At 36.2% G+C, this 23,263-nt stretch overlaps 1 protein-coding gene across 10 annotated transcripts in view; it reads left to right on the forward strand.

Annotated features, from left to right (window-relative positions):
* Window positions 1–7,784: 7,784 nt before the first annotated feature.
* LOC136828384 (paired box protein Pax-6-like) overlaps window positions 7,785–23,263 on the forward strand; it is a 223,705-nt gene continuing 208,226 nt past the window's right edge. For 2 of the 10 annotated variants that reach the window (XM_067086380.1, XM_067086387.1), the window contains exon 1: window positions 7,806–10,250. The gene's annotated coding sequence lies outside the window, so the exon portion shown is untranslated. Of the gene's footprint in view, window positions 10,251–23,263 lie in introns of all 10 variants that reach the window. The other 8 variants (XM_067086379.1, XM_067086384.1, XM_067086383.1 and 5 more) reach the window with 6 other exon arrangements.

Raw genomic sequence — 23,263 nt, forward strand, 5'->3', positions numbered from 1 at the left:
ATTAATCTAATCATTTATAATAACGACTTTTTAATATTGCTTAGAATATATATACATATATATATATATATATATATATATATATATATATATATATATATATATATATAGTATATATATATATATATATATATATATATATATATGTGTGTGTGTCTACGTATATGAACAGAAAGAAAACGAAAGCTTTCTCCACCTATCGACCGAAACGAGCCGCAGACAATTATACCACACTCAACACAAATAAATAAATAAGTAAAAAAAAAAAAGTACTGTTACTATTATACTTAGTCCTGACTGCTACAATGGGCTAGTACTACGCCGCCACACGTTATTAGGAAAACTTTGGGTCCAACGCCGTTAACGGAAAACTTTTAACAGCTTCCACTGGTAACCGTACAAACTTGGGCGCTGGAATTTATGGCTTACGAGCGAGGCCATAGTTCCACAAGACAACTGCCACCCACTAGTATTATTATTATTATTATTATTATTATTATTATTATTATTATTAGTAGTAGTAGTAGTAGTATTAGTAGTAGTAGTAGTAGTACAGTAGTATTAAATTAACAACAAACAAAATAATCAACACAACATTACTATTATCACTAGCAGTAGTAGCAGTGCTGTAGTATCAGTATTACAAAATAATTAACTATTATCAGTATTAAATAATAAAGAAAGAAGATTAAACTCAGCTGCTGAAGGTCAATCGTCAAAGCTAATTCATCTCCCTCTGTATATATACATGATTATACGACCATTATAAATAGCTGTAGCCCAACCTAAGCGTGTTTCATCAGTTCCAGTGCGTCTGTTTAGGCCTCCGAATTAGAAGTTATTTTTGTTATCCGACTATAAACTGCGTCATTGTCTCATTGTTTTCAAAACACTTGGTATCAATGAGGGAAAATTTGACTTGGCAACTAATCGCCTTCTGTAACTTTTCAACTTCAGGTCAGCAGAAGAGCCAAAAGCTAAGCAAGTACAAAATGCGCCAAAGTTTCTTCGGCGCAATCGAGTTTTCTGTACAGCGTATAATCAACGCCACCGAAAACAGATCTACCTTTCGGTGGTCTCGGTAAAATGCTGTATGAGTCGCGGCCCATGAAACTTAAACCACGGCCCGGTGGTGGCATGTCCTATATCGTAGCCAGAAGCACTATTATGGCTAACTTTAACCTTAAATAAAATTAAAACTACTGAGGCTAGAGGGCTGCAATTTGGTATATCGATGACTGGAGGGTGGATGATCAACATACCAATTTGCAGCCCTCTAGCCTTATTCGTTTTTAAGATCTGAGGAAGGACATACAAAGTGCGGACGGACAGACAAAGCCGGCACAATAGTTTTCTTTTACAGAAAACTAAAAGGAGCATTTGAGAGAGAGAGAGAGAGAGAGAGAGAGAGAGAGAGAGAGAGAGAGAGAGAGAGAGAGAAATGTCTCAAACTGTACACTTGTCGAAACGCTCAGAATCCACCGATATCGTCTTCCTTTACTACTTACTAGAACATTACCTTGTATTTGAAGTCCCTATGTCTCTTGGTTAACCAGATGTCAAGATTGTGTTAGTCCTAGCTAACTCTCTCTCTCTCTCTCTCTCTCTCTCTCTCTCTCTCTCTCTCTCTCTCTCTCTGTATAGTATACTTGGTAACCTGTCAGCGCCTTCTTTAGGGAACTAAGTAGCTGAAAATTAAGCGTGAAAGTTAATTCCCACCTGCTGACATCCCAGCTTTTACCCAGCACCTCTAAAGCCAGCCATCCATACCATCATTCTATCGCTATGCCCATCCCCCTCATTCTCTCTCTCTCTCTCTCTCTCTCTCTCTCTCTCTCTCTCTCTCCATGACACCTAGACATCTTTCTTACAAGTTTGACCCCAGCCAGCAGATGACCGCAGCCTGCTTTTGAAGTAACTTTTCTTAAAAGTGTCAATTTCTTCTATCAGATTAAGGGACCGAAAATCTTTATGGGTAAGAAATGATAGAAAATGCCATTGTACAGATTAAAGCGACAATTCTCAATGATAAAAAAAATATGCACTGATAAGCACAACAGTTTTCAGAGGCATGCGCGTTTTGCACAGATAAATAGATAGATAGATAGATAGATAGATAGATAGACAGATACACAGATAAACAGATAAATAGATAGATAGATAGGTAGATGGATAAATCTCATAACCCTTATTTTTGGTAAACAAAAGGAAGCCGAGGGACAATAAAATTTTAAAATTACACACTTTGTTAACTAAAAGCAAGAGAGCGGCGGAGCGTCAGCGTTTGTTCAATAAAAGAAAAAAAAAAGAAAGAAAACCAAGGCAGCATAAAACAACAAGACTTGAACGTAAAGCAGGAAACCCCTAATGCCTGCAGGCAGCAGCAGAAGCAGATGATGCCAACAAACAAAAGGACATTAGGCGGGGAACGTTTAGCAGCGCCGAGCAAAACAGATAATAAAGAAGATAAGAAATACAGTAATGGAAGCACTCCGCCGTGCAGCCCGAGGAGGAAAGGAGAAAAGCATCGTGTACAGCGGCAAGCATTTTAACCAAGGGTACAAAGCCATAAGTAAGGGCGTAAAGCAGCTGATATAGGAACCAGTTCACAATGCCCTATCAGGAATATGAGAGAGAGAGAGAGAGAGAGAGAGAGAGAGAGAGAGAGAGGAAAGTTAAGATAAAGTTAAGATGAGAGAAAACACCAGTGCATCTGGGTGAGAGAGAGAGAGAGAGAGAGAGAGAGAGTTAAGATTAAGATAGGCGAAAACACCCAGTACATTTGGAGAGAGAGAGAGAGAGAGAGAGAGAGAGAGAGAGAGAGAGAGAGAGATTTGAGAGAGAGAGTTAAGATTAAGATAAGCGAAAACACCCAGTACATTTGGAGAGAGAGAGAGAGAGAGAGAGAGAGAGAGAGAGAGAGAGAGAGAGAGAGAGAGAGAGAGAGAGATTAAGGAAAGCCAGAAGGAGCAAAACATGTGTACACAGAAAGGAGATATTATAATAAGACTGAGACATTCATTTACAAACTGCAGTGTCATTAGAACGGCATAGTATAATGTGAGGTTATTGCAGTCAATACATTACATATATGATATATCTATTTATATTTGTCTTTATATTACTATACAATATATATAATCTATATAATTAGGCTGAAAATGCGACACGTAAAATCATGTACATTGCCAGCCTATAAGATTCAAGGACTACGCTCTCTGTTTTTTCAAGTACATACACAAACCTTCCATCCATATTTCTCTACATATGTATATATGTATGTATACATGTGTATATATATGCAGTATATGTATATGTATACACACACATATATGTATACATATATATACAGTATAAAGTAATCTATGTCTGTATTCCAAGGCATCCACTTTCTTTTTCACTCTGAAACTCCCCACATCCACTATTCCTTATCTAAAACTGCGCAATTCTTCCTCTTTCAAACCTACCTTTATCCATCACTGTCAAAACCCTGCCATACACCTTCCTGGTACAGTCAGTCTTAAAGTTATACCACTATAGTTTTCGCACGCACGCTCTGATTAGCCACTCACATCCCACTATACCACCATACCATTTCGCTGGAACCTTAAGCCTCTTACCTGCCCTCTTTAAATACAAGACATTTCAAGAATTATTCTCAAGTATTCACTAACTTTTTCTCCTCTTGCATCACTCAGACCTGCCTCCCTTCTACCCTCGACTTTCAATAACCCTTCAAAATATTCACTGCATCAACATACGACTCTATGCCCATCAAACGATATCTTTCTATTTGTGTCTTAATTCCCGGTACTCCTTAACTCTCATTCTTTTTCTTCTACTTTCTTCCTGACTACCGTATCTATCTTCTAGTATACCTGTGCACGGCATTCACTTCTTTCTCGCAACTTCGCCTCTAACAATCTTTTTTTTTTTAACCAATTACAGAGAGAGAGAGAGAGAGAGAGAGAGAGAGAGAGAGAGAGAGATGCATAGATCATTTCTTTTCCGCAGTCAACTAGAGCTCTCAAAATCTACTAAAAGTCACTAATGGGAGGAACACACTGAACGGAAAATTCCACCAATAAACAATAAAACTGATTACTTTATCTTCATGAACTTGAAGGTAAGAACTCTTTATAAAGATTGCAAAGTTCAACTTCATTTTCCGCTCGCATACTCTCTACCTCTTCCTCACTCTAACATTCAAACACTGATCTGCGTCAAATTCCGCCTCTCGCTCTATCTCCATCTACTTATCAACCCCTGTATTACAACGTATAATAGAGAAGCAAAATAAACGAGTGCTTATCAGTCTTCACTTCAGTTTCTCTTGTCTGATTATGAGCAAAAGTCTGTCGGATATTCTGTAACCTTCTCTTGATGGTCGTCATTTACATAGTCTTAAGTAATGTCTTCCAGGCTCCAAATTTATTCCAAATTTTATTCACTAAAGAAACTTAAAAATCAGCTAGTCAATTTTACTACTATTTCCTCTACCTGTGCTGTTCAATCACTTACTCTTAGACTAATTCTTATACGTTCGCTTACTGTGTGTGCATGTGTATATATATAATATATATATAAAATATATACATAATGTGACGTACTAACCGTGACCTTAACGTGTGCATTTTACCTGAAGACATTTATTAACAATATCTCTTCTCACACCAAAGCATCATGGACACTTACTTGTTACTTCATAATTTCTTCCATTCGAAATATCATCAATGTTTTCATTGCAAGACATGCCCTCTTTTGATTAATGAAAATACGTACGTTTGTTAACGGTAAAATGAACAAAGTACAGATATTCACTTGTTTGTTATTTCATTATTTCACAACTAACCTTATATTACAAGCACCTTGGAATACCCGAGTATTAATGTTAATAATACGGAAAACTATAGAAAAGCCTTTACACGAATAGAATGTTAGCAAAAAGACTATTTAGATATGTGCAACTTACTAGAAATTTTTTAATCTGGGCATCTCAGAAAACCAGTTTGCATCTGAGGAATTCACAAAGAGTTTTTGAACACGAAGCATTTAATAATAATAATAATAATAATAATAATAATAATAATAATAATAATAATAATAATAATAATAATAATAATAATAATATTTGAATTTAGCAATTTTTAAAGACTAACACATACTGGGAAATGTACAAAGGTTATTTACATCCCAGGCACACAAACTAAGGATATTCGAATTCTAGGTATTTAAAAATACCATTTAAATCTAAAGGTACTGCCGAGTTAGTCATTCCAATCAGTTACCAGAACTATTTAATTTGTTTTATTACATAACTTTTTTTCTTTAACAGATAAGATGTATGATCAACGTACATATAAATGGACTATATATTTAAAACCTGTAATGTAAAACCAAAAGCAAACGTATGATAACGAAACTAAAAGGAAAATAATTTAGACTGAAAAAAAAAATTGGACAGAAAGCTTTATACACATAAAATTGACTAATCAGCGAGAGTAACCTATGGGAATAACTTATGCATAAGATTTTTAGGTAAACAACTTCTAACAGAAATGATACATTATTGTCTACTCTAACTTGTTCCTTTTACACGATGAAAAATATATTTCAGACCAGCTTACTGAAATACAGATTTACAAGTTTTACTAAAAGAGCTAAAGGCATCATAATATTATGTCCAACAGCATAACGTTACTTTATAATTCTTCAATATAAATCAATGAAAAAATGTCAAATCGGGTAAATGATGAATTATGAACCCAACTGAGTTCATTTTTAATATAAGTAATATTCTCCTTATCAGTTTACATAATAGATGGTACATAATCATTAATCAAAATATCTCCAGAATAAATTTTTTTTTTTCAAAGAGTGGAAGCTAAACAATTTAGGAAAACAAAATCAGGGGATTCAAACTAAGTCACCAAACAGAAGAATAATCTGAATAAAATTACATAAACTTAGACTCCAAAATTCAGTTGACTAAATGTAAAAGAACTTGAAGGAAATTCTACTGATGAAAAGTAAATGAACTTATACGAAATTCAGCTGGACAGAGGTAAATGCACTTAAGAAAGTTACTTGACTGATAAATGAACTTGTATAAAACTCAGTCGATCGAAATGAAATCAACTTGGACAAGCAAAATCAGCTGTATCAACAAACAAGGACATATCTAAATAAGGTGATGAAATTTAAGTAAACCTCGAAACAGTAAAATCAGTGGATGAGTTTATATCAACTCAAAAACAATAAGGCTGATTGATTAAAAAGTTAAGTTAGTTTTGGTCGATTTGAATTACAACTTCAGTGGATTTCTGTCACGAAAACTGTTGTCTCCGAAAATGTGCAAGCCTAAATAAAGTTGCACGACATTTATAACGATGGATTAAAATGTCATCCACTGCTTGAAACAATTAGATAAAAATAAAATCATCAATCCACCTCTAAAAACATTAACTTTAGTAACGCTAAGGCGTCATTAATCCGTCTTTTATGAGAAGCGAAAGCGAAAATAAACAAATAATTCTTGACCACTCGTCTGGGTTCCTTCTAACACAAAAACACACCTATCCTAACCCTTTCCCTATCCTCTACTGACAACCCCACCCCCTACCTCCCTCCTAGGCACCCTACCGTTCCTATTCGTCTCTCCCAGCTGACCTAATGCGAGAGAGCAAGACTAAAGCCCTGAGAAGCCTGCAAACAGCCATGTAATACAATTTCACTGGTTTGGGCCCGACTTAACATCAAGTATCATATGATTCCGGCATCGTGGAAGCGCGCTGAGGCATGGCCAGAGGACTTCGCGCTTGCGTCCCCCCCCCCACCCCCATTCCCCATACCTATCGGCCCTACCTATCCCCCCCACGCTATTCCTCATCTCGGTCCCCACCCCCGGTGTCTTATCCTGCTGGCACCGCCAACCGCCGTCATCGCACCACTTTCGTCGTCGTCAAAGGCGTTTGCTCTGTCACTCAGTGCCTATAGATTCCGCCCCACTACTATTACTACTACTACTACTATATTACTACGACGACTATTGATGCTTTTACCCAACGCCTTCCCCCTGCCCTACCCAGGGCATGTCTACCCGAACACGAGCACACTGCCCATCCACCTTTCTCTCTCTCTCTCGCTCTCTCTGTATCCTTACTCTTGGCGCCCACCCACCCGCAATGAAATCACGTACCTAGTTTGGGTCTTAATGAATTGAATTAAATCATCTATATTGAGAGACTTCGAGTGATTTACGGTCAAGAGCTTCATTAGACTTTGGGGTGAGGAGAGAGAGTGAGAGAGAGAGGTATAAGAGAAGGGGGGGGGGACGAGGCAAGGTGAGGTAAGACGAAGAAGAAGAAGGAAGAGGAGGAGGAGGAGGGGGAGGGGGAGGAGGAGGTGTGTTGTAAGCAGGTGCCTCCACCCATGTAATGCGAACAATGGCTCACGGAGCTAAATGTGGTCTAATGAGTCGCCCTCAACGCACTCGGTCGCCTCTGTACGGGATATGATCATCATAGCTACTGCCACTATATGATTTAATAGATTCTTCACAAAACGGAGGCATTATGAGCGAAGTACCGGCCATGAATTACACTACGATTCTCTTCTCCGTCCTTTCACGGAGATAACAACGGTCTCTTCCATGCTGTGCCTCCCCGAAAGGGGGCGGAAACGTCCGCCCGCGGGCCAATGGGAAGGAAGACACAGCCGAAACGACCAATGAGGCATGATGGGGAGGCGAGGCCACGCCCACCCAGGCCACAATCTGTCAGCGGAGACGAGCATCAGTCGAGTTTCCGAAGAGGGAGGATGTGGATCCGCGGTGTTGAGAGAGAGAGAGAGACGGAGAGACATCGCACGCCACTGCATTCTTCCTCTCTCTCAACTCTATTTCCCTCTCTCTCTCTCCCTGTCTCTCTCTTTCTCTCTTTTATGTACGGCTCTCATACATTTCCGCAAATTTCTCATACATTTCCACGGTTAACAAAGTGCTCCGCTGACTGTCTGCACCCCGTCTCGCTCATTCTCGCCAATGGCTGTTAGGCGGACGTACAGATTTCCTTCCAATATTTTACTATGAAAACATAGCTACAAGAAAATTCTGGATGATGTTTCCGCATATTTACAGTTATTAAATGGTCGGTTTTTCGGATCTTGAAGACAACGTGGAAATCGAATATTTTATAGTTTATTCAGTCAAGGCTCATTTAACACCGATTTTTTTATATCACTATCTTTTAGATGAAAAAACAAAATTGTTAAAATTTATTAGCTTCATAAAGCGCTCTACGTAAACAAAAACAACACCTGATGAGTTTTTGGGGTATATATAAAAAAATTATATTTAGAAATTCTTGTATATTAATTTTCCTAATACGTGTAACCTCTCCTACAGTCAACGATGATCTTTTGAGAATTTATTAATTTTCCCATACCATTATATTGCTTTGTTCCCCAGATACACATAGCTGTGTTTATAGTGATCGTAATGCTTTTAATGAGTGTACTCTTATTTCTTTTTTACTCAAGTTAATAATGACTACTACTTGTTCTAAAAATAGGCTTGAATATTTTCATATATGTTGACTTCTCGCTTTTTTGAAATATTGCTAGAAATTTTTAGGCATGGAAAATAGGAATTTTTGTCATGAGGAACAATAAAGTAAGCAACAGAAGAGCGCCTTAGACTACATAAATATAAACGACTTTCCAAAAACAATGTGAATCCCGTTACATCGGTATCCATATAAAGCCTTCTTTCCAAAGACGGAAAATAAACAAACATCGAGAGCGAACATCGCGTGTGAGCGTGGCTGGCGGTGGTCTATCGGTAAGGCCGGCGATGGCAGTTGATATCGGAGATGGGCGACAGCGCCAGCACATAGCAAGCGATCGGAGTCGGGAATATCCGTCAGTCGGCGACCGCAGGGCTTACCCCCATGTGTGTAGCCTTAAGCCCCGCCCACCGGTAGCCGCCTCCATTTCCCTCGCCGACACCAAAAAAGCCCATAGATGCATTTCACGCCGCTCGGTTTCCTGGCGCGATATATTTTGCAACAGCTCCAGGTCCTGGACCGAGGCCCTGTTTTTCGCTTTCTGTCTCCTCTTCCGTCAGCGAAAGGTTTTGCTTGCCTGTAGGTGAATGTATGGAGTCGCTGCATCGCGTCTCCTGACGGGAAAAGGGAAGGACTTGCGGACAGATAGGTGTTGCCGTCGTGTAGGGTGGGTGATTATTGCCCGAGGGACAGTGGGAGGAGCTAGAGGGGGCCAGGAGGTGTCCTTAGGGGTGGGTTTGTGGGAGAGGGCAGGCGGGAGGGGGTGCGTGTGTGGGGACCCCCGTGCGCCGAGGCGAATCGTGGACTCAGGCGCTGCTGATACACGCTTCAGGGACTGGTTACCTTAGTCCCCGACCTACGCTTCACTAGGCGACTACGCATCACCAACTCTCCGGAGCCTGACGCCACTACTCTGATCCACAGGCGTTAATACTCCAGTGTGCTCATGTGTGAAGGCTAGTCCGCAAGCACCTCTCCCTGCCGGATGTAGGCCATCTCACTCATTTAGATATTTGTATTTATATACCCCGCCGTACTTACAGTAACAGAATCAAATCCTATATCCAAAATAACACGGGATTTGGGCATTCCGCGTTCGATTTGAAAGAAAAAATCACTTTCGTTTTTTATGGAAATATAGAGCTGGACCGTACAAATACCGCTAGAGGAGGAAATTTCACTTCTCATTGCCCCTGGTCGGAGGCGCTGCAGAAGGCACAATCCTCGTCATCAGCGACAGACTTTAAAAATCATTGCCCTAAAAAGTAAAGAAAAAATCGCAGGACTTGTAATCAACGTGACAAGGTCTGCAGGCCGGATGACCGGTCATCCGAGGCTCTCGAGTTCTTGTGACTGCCCGCTTGGAAGATTCAATCCTTAACAAGCCCAGTTTGCTGTAAAAAAAAAAAAAAAAAGGCTCAGTGTTCGTGTGCGGCTGTGCTAGTGAAGTTTGTCTTACTGAGCCTGTCCATTTTTTTTCCTGTCTCTTAACTTCTTTTTCTCCTCCGTCTCCAGCACCACTTCGTTTTTCCCCTTTTTTTCTGTCTAAGTGTATTTTGTGGAAGTTTGTGATCTTGTCGACAACCAGCGCATCTAACCGCCATCATCACCACCAAGATCATCTCGTTTAACCCGTGGGAGTAGATCTCCCTTGGAAGTACAACTTATTTTTTTCCCCCTCCGAAGGTAAGTCCCTAGCGAATCGTTTCTGTGTGTGTCAACCCTCACTTTTCTGTTGAACTCAACTCTTGTCAAATGCCGCTACAGTTTTCAGTGACCCAGTTGTATTCTCGTGACCCGCATTATATCACGTGTCCTTTAAACTCCGGGTATTTACAGGGTATCATCTGTCACGCCTGACAGATTCGCTGACTTGCGGGTCTTCGAAAAGCCCCTGGGGCAAAGTGGTGCAGTAATACTCATCCGTCACGGTAACTGTGATTTACAAGCAGAGTAATTATTTGTAATACGGTGCAAATGATTTTTCACAGATTATTAAAATTCGTGTGCCTTCTTTTTTCATAATTAGCTGCAAAATGATAATCATCATGATTAAAATAACTGTCATAATCAGCAATATGATTTAATCTAAGGTGCTAATGACCTCGTGTGAATTTTTTATGATCAAAAATATTATTACCAGACGTGAATATTCAACCAAAATAAAAAATAAATAATCATGGAGGTTTTCCTGCAACAAAAAACCGATTTCAAAACAAAAATGACCACATAACTACCGGATGTTCACAATAAAAATTATAGCATTTGTAACATTTGTAATCGAAAAACAACTCGATTGCCTTCCAGTATGTATTAAAAATTCTAAATGGATGATGGTCTTGTTAAAATGGCAAATCATGGTCTTTTAACATCACACATTAGGTTATATCCTTTGAGAAACTGACACAATATATATATACTGTTTCAGACGAGATTTATCAAACTCTTTCTACTTACGCCTCCAAGTGGTCCATTCTTTCCATTCTCAAAAACAGGGCTCATAATTCCATTCGGTTATATTTACATAAAGTACTATGTATATAAAGAGTCAAAGTGGAGAAATCAACAATGGCCCGGCTGCCAACCGGATTAAAATCTATATCACTAATCATTGAAGAAAAATTATGTGAAAATTTATATTATTTTCTTGCGTGTCAAATCTTAAAACCATCAGATAACAAAGCTTATTTCCGCTGTAATAATAATAATAATAATAATAATAATAATAATAATAATAATAATAATAATAATAATAATAATAATAATAACAGCTTATTACTATAATTATAACACATTTGACACAATATTCAAATTATAAACAGACCTTCATAATTATGCAGCCTTAATATTACGCTTTCACTTCTGTTAAATATTCCCTTTGGGACGATGAAACTGAAACGGCTGAGTGAAATATGTATGTGTTGGTGTTGACCTCCGGCATTCCACAGCTTTATTCCGAAAAACCTCAAATTTCATACGTATAAAATGGCTCCCTGAAGGAACAGGCATTATATTGGATAGGGACAGCAAAACGTTCACAAATACATATTAATTACGCAGATGATTTCTCGATCGTTATTAATATTTTCCATTTTAATATGTATGTGAAAACACATTAGCGACAGCTACTTTGCGAAAGTGATAAATCGTGGTTCTTTTAACACTAAGATATGAAACGGATTTCACGAAAATATTTTTTAGCGATGAAACATCAATATAAATACGAGGCAATAATATTTCAAAAGGTCTTATTTGATACGTTACAATTAACGCATTTAATAAAAGTGAATCTTTTAGAGAAATGTGCAGTCATCAAGGAAAATTTCAATCGAAAAATAAACGTTAATGACCTATTATACATCAATCTTTTTAGAAAATCAGTAATAAAATCTCTTAAATTTAATGGACGGACACCCCAAAAATAAATAAATAAAAGTTATGAAATTGTGAGATATTTACCACTGCATATTTCACAGTGCAAACTTCAAAGTTAATGCCAATTCAGAGGCACATCACAGGAAACATTCAGCAGTGATACACCGTAATGCAACAGGCAAATATTTCCAAAACATTTCATTGTATGCATACATATATACATACATATATATGTATAAGTATATATATAATGTGCGGGTGTGACTGTTTAATGTTATGCCCACCTATAAAAATATTACTACAATTACTAAGATTAAGTGGTCGAACGCAAAATGAATAACAACACAACAAACTGCTCAAAAGAAAACGCTGTAATCAGCCAGACCGCAAAACTGCAATCCTCCTAACTCGGGGAGACAAAGTGCAAATGCAGTAACTGTAGAAACCCAACAATACTGAAAGCAGTTTCCGAGCGGATTTCCTTTCGAGGGCAAATGAAGTGTGAACTTGAAAATCTATTGTGTAAAATGAATCGCCTCACTTGCGGTATTTCAAGGAATGCTCCGGCAGCCGGGTGGCTCAGAGTTAGTCGTCGCCGGCAATAGGAAAGGAACCAGTGGAGGGAGCGGCGCTCCCCTCCTCACACCAGTCAGTATCGACCGATGGCGACTGGTGGCGAATATCTCATCATCCAATATTCGTCGGCAATTGTCTGTTTCCTCTACGGGGCGCTAGAACACACTCTTGCAAGCATCGGGACTCTTGCTTGAATCAAAAGCCACTTGCATCTCCACTAACATTACGCTTTTAAGACTAACTAACAACACTATTATTGTTCTTAAGTATTAAACCAGTGTACAGCTAGCAGTTGAATTTACTGTAATTATTCAGTATTTCACAATGATAACCGAATGACATACAAGCCTTTCTATAATCATGCAACTGTTTTTCAGACATTGTCAATTGTCATCACGATAATTGTCGAATTTAAAAAAAAATCTCTGTCCACAATTCATTAACAGGTGGCTTATACATTTCAGAGGAATAGCTTTACTATAAAAAAAAAAAAAGTGATTTCTATCTATTTCAGCGCCGATGTTGTTGAGCAGTTTTATATTTATGTCTCCGTAATTTACCGCCGAACGCGTATTGCAAAGACATAAAATCATGAACAAATGGAAAATTGCTACAGCGACACCCGCCAAAAAATCGGGGGAAAAAATTAACGCAAAGTTGCAGCGCGAAATAAATTTGTTGCTTTTGAAAATAAATTCAAAATCTAAAAAAAAAAAAAAATCTGAATGAAGCATCGTAACACGAGTTCCCATTCAATTATCTTCGGAGCAGCGATCGCTTTTTGTATCCCGATTATTCTCATGAAAAGTCAATCGCAAAGATCATTCTCATAAAATAAGCCAGTAATGCAATTGCGACGGGGGAAAAAGTTGCACCGAATGCAATATGAAGTCGGGCGCTATTGCATATACATCGCCATTACATTTTGAGGACCAATTCGGCCGACTTCAAACGGACCCCGTCGCATCGATATTATTTCATTTTCCATTTCGCCCTGATCCTATCTGTAATTGAATAACAATGAAATATGTTTCTTCATAATTAAGTACGACATGTTTCGAATTGCCGGAGAGACTGTTCCGTCCATTTCGCCCGGTGGGAGGCTTTTCGAATGTTCTCTCTCGTGACACCACGACTCGCAAATTACATAGAAATAAAATGGACGAAATTATTGCCCGGTAGAAATCAAAAGCATAGTATGAAATGCAAACTAAAACAATCAGTACTAGTTTTCTAATGCAGTGACAAAATCAAGAACGAGATTAAAATTCGATATAAAAGGCGGGTTATGCAAACCTGTTATAAATTAATGTAAATAAATAAAACTTCAATGCAAAAACCTTATTGCGATGATCGAGAAACTAGTGGTAATTTCTCCGTCACACAAACAATAAAGATCCTTACGGTTACGACCAAGCGATCGATTTAAACTCATAAATCGCTAAAAAAAAAAAAAAAAAAACCGAAACGGAGATAAAAATTACACGACGCATCAAAGCGGCAACCTCTCTCTACCCTCTACACACAGGCACCCTTGACATGCATAATGTTAATATCATTCCGTCGAACAACAAAGGTTTCCGAGTTCGGCAAAATGTTTACCGTAATCAAAAAGAACTCGGAGAAATATTTGCATATCATGAAAATTCGCTAAACTGATTACGTTGCAAAAATAAAAAAATAAAAATTATTGCGTAACTCGTGATAGCGCATTATGCGATCTTTGGTCCCGCAATATTTTCCGATAAATTCCGAGAATCGACGAGTGCCTAATAAGCGAGTTTTAGAAATCATTATCGGTGTGGTTTTGTTTATTAACGACGCTGCCTCTCTCACATCAATCGACACGGTAGTCATTGAAAACGAAGCGCTAATGCAGAACAGAAGTAGTTTTGACTACCGTACGTTTTATTTTTAACAAAGGTCCATTATACCAATGAAGTCGCAACCAAAATTTTATTCCTGTGAAATGTCCTATCTTATTCAACGGAGAGAAACAATGCGATAATAGAGAATATTACAGCAATCAGAGCTCTGTTATTGGACACGGCTCTTCCACTTGATGACGCCCTTATGACAAGAGCAGTAAATGAAAACAAATTAAAAACACAAAAATGCAAAACAACGAAATTCAATTAATATTCAGACCTACTGTTATTTTCTTACAAAAAGGAAGTCTTAAACAAATTAGGATGTGCTTGTTCCAAAGAACTGCAAAGAAAAAGAAAGTCAATAGATAAAATTATCATTTCGACTTGTACGGCATTTTCCCACATTCATCAGTGACACTATCATCCATATTAAAAAGACGTCGAGGATATGTAATTTCCGTAAAACAAGTTTCCCGAGTATCGGCAAAGTCAAAAATGAATAATATCCCAATGACTGAAATATTGGAATAAAGCTGCGAAAATTCAATTGATTCTCATCAAATTATTTAACATTCACATTACAAAAGTTTGCCTGCGTAGCGCTGAAATATAGGGGAATAATTCAACTCCCAACAAAAAATTACAGACTTCCCATTATTTCTAAAAAAAAATAAAAATAGGAAAAATGAATGAATTTCACGTGGACGAAACGAGCGCTGTGTAACATTTAGGAAAAAAATACAAAAATAGCATTTCTGACGCGTCAATGAGATATCAAAATTGATAATAATGAAATAATTTCATGTTTCCATCACCTGATATTTTTGAGAGGACTAAGCCACTGGCAGCCGCCTCCCAGTGGCTGGTTGCGGAGATTACGCGAAAGGGTGGAGAATTTATTAGCACACAAAGTTTATCTCCACTTCCTCCTCCTCCTCCTCCTCCTCCTCCTTTCTTCCTCCACTGCAGAATCATTTCTCACGAAAAGATCCTAGATTACAAGTATCTCAAAGGAGAATTAAATTGTATTTGTTTATCTATTCATTTATTTTTATAGTGTTTTTTGCATTCCGTTCCTCCCCAGTGTCAACAGATTCAGAGCTCAGGCACATGCAATGCGTGCGATACTTGAGTGAGATCGCAAGGACACAGCAGGTATAATATACATGCATACATGCAAACTGAATATAAACAAACCGTACCGACGTGAATATACATACACTTTCCCCTATTCTTTTTCTGTTCCAACTGCATATAAAGACACGAATAAATCAACGATAATATGAATATACCCGTACAATAACCTTTCTTTTTCTCTCTCTCAGTCGCTTACCTGTTAGACACATATTTATATGAATATGCTAACAATCACCTCTCTCTCTCTCTCTCTCTCTCTCTCTCTCTCTCTCTCTCTCTCTCTCTCTCTCTCTCTCTCTCTCTCTCTCAGGGGCTGCAATGACGAAATTGCTCCGAAATTTTATTAGCTCAGCCATTACGCTAATGATGCTGCTAATGAAAAGTGTCAAGGCGCGTCACCGAATTCATCGCGCGGTTGTTTATCAATGCGCTTATTTCAAATGTTGATGATATTACCATCGTAATGGTCACAACGGAGCTGACAAGTTTAATTCAATGGGGGCCCCCTCCGAAAACTGGGCCTAATTCCGTGTGCCAACCCGACACACACCCACCCACCCGCCCACCCTAAACGGCGACATCGAGGATTTAGAAATGGAAAATAGTAACTGTTGATAATATCGTCTATTTCCATGTGCTCTATCTATATATGCGCCATTCGCGTCATCATTTCAGGTGCCTTCTATAAACGGTAGCTTCTGGCGGCTAACGAAGTAAATCTCCACATATAGGTTACATAAAATGATGTAAGTCTACTATGCAGAAAGCAATAAATTAATGTAATTTTTTCATATATTCTGCTGATATGTGCCAGAGTTGTTATTATGAAACAGGCAGGATAACGCCCGGTGACAGGACAAAATCCATATATTTCATGGAATTTAATTTTGCTAAAGAAAATTGTAAACAACTGTCCTTATCTTTACTTGTTCTATCGATATGTGTCATTCAAGATAACTGGCAGGATAAACATCAATATATTTCAAGTTGAAAAAAAAATCCTCTGGAAAATATTTTTTACTTCATTTAAAAAAGTGCGACGTTTACTTTTGAACGATCACAGTGATAAATATCTACTATTCATTTGGGATTATACAGTGTAACTGTCTATTCAAGCAAAACAAATTTTTTTTCTACTTGAGAAGGACATTTCTTCCCAGTATCAGTGTCACCTGCGGAGGAAAACGGTCTAACCAAATTAGCCTTGAGAATTAGGACGGATAACGCTTCGATAACCGTCAAAAAGAAGAAGAATTTCCGTTGCCGTCACACATGGATACAGTCAGCAGTTGCGGCCGAGCCATTTAAATTCAAATCTCCTTACAGCCATTCGGGGAGCGATAAGCGAAGAGAAATCACTGTCGGATGTGAGTGAAGAGTTCACTCAAAAATAGTTGGGGTCCATTTTGTACATATATACATAATGCGTTAAACATCGAATGAAACATAGTAGTACTAACAATAGTGAATTAATACAATATCGAAAGAGTTAATATGTTATTGAAATATTTAGTTGTATGATTTAACAGTCGGTTCTTAATAGCTAAAATCTGTCCTGTTCTTTGTTAAAGTTATATATATATATATATATATATATATATATATATATATATATATATATATATATATATATATATATATATATATATATACATATACATATACATATATATGTATATATAATATATAATATATATATAAATATATATACATATTATATATACAACACACACATATATATACATATATATATATATATATATATATATATATATATATATATATATATATATATATATATATATATATATATATACACACTTATATGATTTTCGCTTCTGGCAAGCATAAGTTTAACAATGGACTGAGCAGATTTGAGCTATGAAGAACCGACCGTTAAATCACATAACAAAATATTTGAATAACATATTAGCTGTTTACACTAAATTTTTTTTTATGATTGTATAAATTCCTGTTTTATTTCATTTTCGTGTTTTTACAAATCCCTGACGATGGAAACGGATACCCGAAACGTAGGTAAAAATATATCCAGTGTTCTACCTTTCCTATTCATTGGATATGTGTGTGTGTTTATGTGTGTACTGTGTCGTGTATATGTCCGTGTTTTCTCCAAGCGCGCTAATAATACCAATCAAAATATGAAACCCACTGCGATCTTTTCGGTAACAAAAACACACAAAAGCTTCGAAATACGACAATGTCGGTTTCGGAAATGTTAATCTTAATTAACGTTTTTATATATACAACCCTGAAGTTTGAAATACAGTCAAACCTATCAGCTGTAGCCTATTATTAACTGTCATTAATCACTTAGCAAATTTCAGTATCGAAACTAGTTTTGAAATTTCACTTATGTTTCCTCTTGGTCAAATGTTCGTGTGTAATAAAATCATACCTAAATTATAATTGCAGACGGCTATTCCTGGATGTCCATTCAACGTTCAAATTTACCGCTCAAATAAAAATATATACCTAAATAGCGCAAATCAAAATGGCCACCTAACAGCGTGTTAATTTAACTGGGTAGCCTATTAGTTATCGTATATTTTAGCAGGATTTCACTCGTTCACTATGATATCTGTACTTCAGCAGATTTATTCTCTCTCTCTCTCGATATGAATTTGTATAAGTTTCAGTGTAACAAAGAAAACGAACACTTTGCGCTTCAACTCTGCAAAGATTATTTTGGGGGTAATCTTACCGTCGGTCCTGCCTTCCCTAATGACATCCATGCAGAAGCAAAGTGCAACTGACGCAATGAAACGCATGAGCATAATTTCAGTCAGCAAATAATTACGCCTTCCACGTAAAACGATAAGGAAATTGCAGTGATAAACATTCAGATATTTTCTCATATTACTGTAATCACACAAATTTTTGTTACAGAGTGATGTGTGTGTATATATATATATTGTATGTGTGTATAATATATAATATAATATAATATAATATAATATAATATAATATAATATAATATAATATAATATAAATATATGTATATACACAAAAAACACACACATATAATATATATATGTGTATATGTATATATATATATATATATATATATATATATATATATATATATATATATATATATATATATAAAATACTGATCAACTATGAAATAAACTGATCAACCGACATATATATATATATATATATATATATATATATATATATATATATATATATATATATATATATATATATATATACAAACGCTAAGAGCGTAATACAGTATATACCGCTAAAATATGAAATACAAAATTTTTACGAATATACACTATAATTCTTCTATTTTTACCCAGCATAACATTGCAGAAATCACATTTGCGTAGCTGAATCCAATACTAAATTATCAAAAAATATAATTAAGTTATTTAAAACAACAACAAGCTGGCATGAGCGTTAGTTATAGATAAAGGGCTTCGTTTTATGCACATAATCTCCTTTATAGGCAGACTGTGCGTTAACCATGCACTGATCTAATGCATACAATATTCTAACCTGCTAGCTTTCATCCACGTGCATTGTATGAGAGGAAACAGGGTAAATTATTTTGTTATTCGGTGAATAATCTACTTAAAAGTACATTGTTTACAAAACAGACCGTTCAATACCTAACTATAGGAGATATTATGCTCTTGTATTTGTCATGTTTATGTCATGTATATATAGCGTTCATGTTCATGTCATTGCATGTATATCAGTGTGTATATATATATATATATATATATATATATATACATATATATATATATATATATATATATATATATATATATATATATATATATATATATATAATATATATATATGCTATATATATATATAATATATTCAGTGTATCACTAATCCTCCCTAAGCAAAAGAAAAATGTCGGCAGGAAATGTACGATTTTATCTAATGTAAATAATCTCCAGCGCGCAGTACTTGTACTAATCCGAAGTGAGACATTTAACACCTGTTCGCAATTAACATAATCCTTCCCGTTCATGGGAAACGCGAATTAAGGGCGCCGGAGGAAAACCTGCCTTTTGGAGTAAATGGCTTTTCCCTCTTATTCCCACAAAAGCGGAAAAGTCAACTCCAAGCAGAAAATGGACTTTGCACTGCACGGGAACCGAGCCGGTCTCTGCAACGCGACCTGCCTCCGACCGAATATTAGGCCCCAAGTTCTTTTGATCAACGTCGAGAATCACCTGCGCTGACGCCGTCTCTCTCTCTCTCTCTCTCGCTCTCCGTCGAGTCTGGTGACGGATCTGAAATTTATACGACGTCATATGTGTCACACAATTATCTCCCGGCCGCTGAAGGCTTCCGGCATCTCTTCATTTCTGTCTGTCTACAGTGAAGACAGTGAACAGACATCGTGTGGCACAGAACATGATAATCGCGGACGCTACCATATGGCGATAGGTCATCATATTTACGTTGCGATTTCATATCTATAAGCCATATCTATTCATATATCGCCTTTTTTTTTTATTATGGGGGATCTATATGTTTACCGTCATGGTACCTGCATCTACCGCACAGGTATCTGTTTATATCGGTGTGGTGCCCACTCACATAATTTCGATATAAACGATGTGTCTTCGGTACCCTGTCAACGTTACTGCAAAGAGTTATCACTTCCTGATATCTGCTTATACCTGTACTTCCCTACCTGTTCTTATCGTTTTGGCACTTACCGAAAATTACTAATTACTACTAACGAATCGGTGCTCACAGATACCCACTCATACCCCTTGATGCCCCATGCATAATTCTATATCGATACCCTCCCTCACACCATTCGATACCCATATTTATGCCTTGCTGATATCATCTTGAACAGAATCCTAACATACGATTTTATATCGACATCTACTCATAATATCTGAAATCAAATCGTATCGTTTCACTTCGCACTGATACCTATTCATGTTGCTCCTTACGAAAGCATATAAAATTTTGTACCGTATAATGACCCCTCGCGCAGGGGCGCACATGCTGACTCGAAACTTACTCAGCCAGCAAAGTCGCTTTGCGCCGGCAACTCCACAGAAACGGAAAGACCGCCCGCAGCCTATCAAAATGATCGGCCGAATACGCTCCTCTACGTTCTACCGGCTTGACTTATGGACGTCACAACCACAGATCGGCGATAAGCAACTAAGAGATGAGGCACGGCCGGACGAGCTGACGTAGGTGTTACGGTTGGATTTTCAGCGGATTATAATACGCTGATAGGTCAACAGCAACAACAATAACAACGGATAATACAAACTTCTGAAAATTTTGGGAGAAATTAAAAAAAAATAAATAAATCAAAAGGAATATATGTTAGATGATGAAACAAATCAACAAGAAACATTAACTTACGCGTAATTAATTACAAATCAAAGAGAAAAATAAAAAATAGCAAAACAAAGAGAAATTGGAGGCATAAAAGGTAGACATGATTAAAAGAATAAAAAAAATACTGATGCATGACACTGAAAATAATGATGGATTGTCACTGCGTAACTTAACATGCGGAGATAAACGAGTGAAATGCAATGTTCACAAAAATAAAAATTACAACTTCAATTACACATTGTGGAAATCAAAACAAAATCAAAGTAAACTTTTATTTACGTTTTATTATCTTACAAACATTAATCATAATAAACAGATAAGTACTGGTAGTTATATGTTCTTTATAGAAATAAAATTCTTATCAAACGCAAAACGAATATCTAATAAAAAATGATGAATCACAGTGCAGTAAATACAACAGCAACTAGAATATGACTGAGAAAAAACATGTCCGTATCATACCCAATTCACGTCAAACGAAAAATAAACAAGAAAGAATAGATCATCTTCAATATTAAAATGAAAACAAAAGAATTTCAAGACAACCCAAAATTTTGTAAAAATAAAAAAACAGTTACATGCAATCATCGTAATTTTTTTTTTTTTCTTTGTGGCCGCAGACACAAGTTCGAAATGTAAGCCTTAAGTTTACAAAGGCTAAAGACTTTATGCCTCTGCAGACATGGTGTTGATCTTGAAACATAAATATCAGTTTGCACAGCAGAATCCGGTTTTGAATCTGGTTTTCAGGGACTTTATCGGTCCTTAATATTTTTTTTTCTCTCATTTTTCTTTCCGGACACTTAACACAAATATTATCCATTGTTTTATTTTAGTGAATCAGTCTTTGACAACTAATAATATTTAATCTGTTTTCCTCCAACTCTGACTCGACCGTCAAAATTAGATTTCTTTGAATAAATAAGGAATTAAGCTTAATTTTGAAATAGACAAGGATCGTAAATATGTCGTATAATTACACACCGCATTAATACAGGTTATGAAATGAGGTTTCTTAATAGCTGTACAAAAGACCTTTTATTTTCGTGGGGATAGATGGTTTACTTCAAGGAATATACAAATATGTATTCATACAAAATCTTCATGAAATAATAATAATAATAATAATAATAATAATAATAATAATATAATAACAATTCCGTTAGAAACATTGTCTGTATTTATATGTCAAGCGTAATTACGTTTTTAATGTTCACTTTAACCCACCGTCATTCTGACATTTATAATTATTATTTATAATTTATTTACAATTATTCAGTATTGTTTTCTCTCTTTTTATTCTTATTTTGACGTCTGAGAATGTAATTTTTATTTTTCATTTCTAAAATACTTAGTTGATATTAGCGTCCAATACTTCTATTTGGATAAACTAAACAAAAGGAATTTGAATGAAAATATTCATAGCATATCCTGCAAAGTTCATTGCCAAGTGGATCACTTTCACCATTATTAAATACCTCCATTCTGTGTAAGTATATACGTATACGACCATGAGCGGACATGGCGTATATCAATATGAATATTTTCAATTACTTTTCCCATAATTTCTTTCATCCACAAAAACACAAGAACCACGATACCAATGTCAAGAGATCTCCTAAACGTAATTTCCACCTCATAAAAAATGAACTACAGCGCCTAGAATCAGGAAGAATTAATGATAGAGTAAACGACACACACAACCGTTATCGATGTCAGATTTCATATAAAAAATAACTGCCGCACTTTAAAAAAAAAAAAAAAAAAAAAAAAGGAAAAAATGTAGCAAACCGAACTGAAAACTGTACGGCATGCGTCCAAAATATTTCTGCCGTAAATTACAAATGTCAAACTCCCGTTGTGTAAAATGATTGATGGTGAAATAATTACATTATCATCGAAGGGCGATATGCGTTCGTCTCTTCAAAATAAAAGGAAATAATTAGTTCATTAAATAATTAGTTGATAAATAATCAAGTAAATGAATTAACTAATAATAATTCATAAATAAATAATAAACAAAAGAATCAATAAGTAAAATTCGTTGTAAAATCTTTATTTAGCCTAAGCTGAAATAAGGGGGCTTGACCCCGGGGCAAGCGATCTCTAAGAGGCAAAATGGACATAATGCAAAATAAAATCCCATTGTGGGAAATTAATTTAACTAATACTATACACTGTACTCTGTGCCATGGACTTGCAAATCAAATGAAATTGTAAATTACAATTTACATATATATTAAATATATATATGCATAACATATAGTCTATATATATACATAAAATATATCTATATATACATATGTATATATGTATATACATATATAGGCTATATATATATATATATACATACTGTATATATATATATATATATAT

This window comes from Macrobrachium rosenbergii, chromosome 42 (assembly GCF_040412425.1).
Source record: "Macrobrachium rosenbergii isolate ZJJX-2024 chromosome 42, ASM4041242v1, whole genome shotgun sequence".
Taxonomy (NCBI): Eukaryota; Metazoa; Arthropoda; class Malacostraca; order Decapoda; family Palaemonidae; genus Macrobrachium; species Macrobrachium rosenbergii.